This window comes from Mustela nivalis (assembly GCF_964662115.1).
Source record: "Mustela nivalis genome assembly, chromosome: 2".
Lineage (NCBI taxonomy): Eukaryota > Metazoa > Chordata > Mammalia > Carnivora > Mustelidae > Mustela > Mustela nivalis.
In genome coordinates this window covers 112,346,504-112,347,494 of record NC_139021.1, presented here as the reverse complement: position 1 = coordinate 112,347,494, position 991 = coordinate 112,346,504, and positions in this window count along the sequence as shown.

Genomic DNA, 991 nt, shown 5'->3' with positions numbered 1-991 from the left:
GCCATGCAGCACCTCTGGGGGATGGGTAGAATCTAGGCAGCAGAGGGGTGAGGGGATGGGAGGAGCCCCAGGCAGCAGCGCAGCAACGGCGGGGGTGGGGTGCCGGCGTTGTGGGCGGGACCATCCTGCGTTCCAAGGGGGCAGGGCAGTGAAACGCCGCAGAGGCCTGAGGCACAGGGCCGCAGCGTATCGGCGGCAGCTGAGGTAAGGAGGGCAGGATGAGGCACACAGCAGGGTGGCAGGATGCATGTTGTTGTAGCAATGTGGAGGAGGTGCGGGGAGGGGGGCGGATATCCAGAGCGGAACTAGCGGTAACGCCTGGCAGCGGAGCGGCAACGGAGCGCGGGGGAGGGGGAAGCCGTCAGGCAGTAGTGGGGGGTTGGGGGCGGGACAAGCCGGGCGTTAGCGGTCAACAACGTCAGGGCATGGTGGCCTGGGCTGCATGAGCCTGAGGGGTTTGCAGCCAGGAGAGAACACTGAGGTAGGGGGACGGGATCACGGAGGAGGGAGCAGGGGTCACCAGAGGCGGGGAAGGGGGCAGGCAGTAGTTGTACAGGGAGGGGTGGGAGCTGCGTGGCACCGAGCGGGGCAGCCATGCAGCACCTCTGGGGGATGGGTAGAATCTAGGCAGCAGAGGGGTGAGGGGATGGGAGGAGCCCCAGGCAGCAGCACAGCAACGGCGGGGGTGGGGGGCTGGCGTTGTGGGCGGGACCATCCTGCGTTCCAAGGGGGCAGGGCAGTGAAACGCCGCAGAGGCCTGAGGCACAGGGCCGCAGCGTATCGGCGGCAGCTGAGGTAAGGAGGGCAGGGTGAGGCACACAGCAGGGTGGCAGGATGCATGTTGTTGTAGCAATGTGGAGGAGGCGCGGGGAGGGGGGCGGATATTCAGAGCGGAACTAGCGGTAACGCCTGGCAGTGGGGCGGCAACGGAGCAGGGGGGAGGGGGACGCCGTCAGGCAGTAGTGGGGGGTTGGGGGCGGGACAAGCCGGG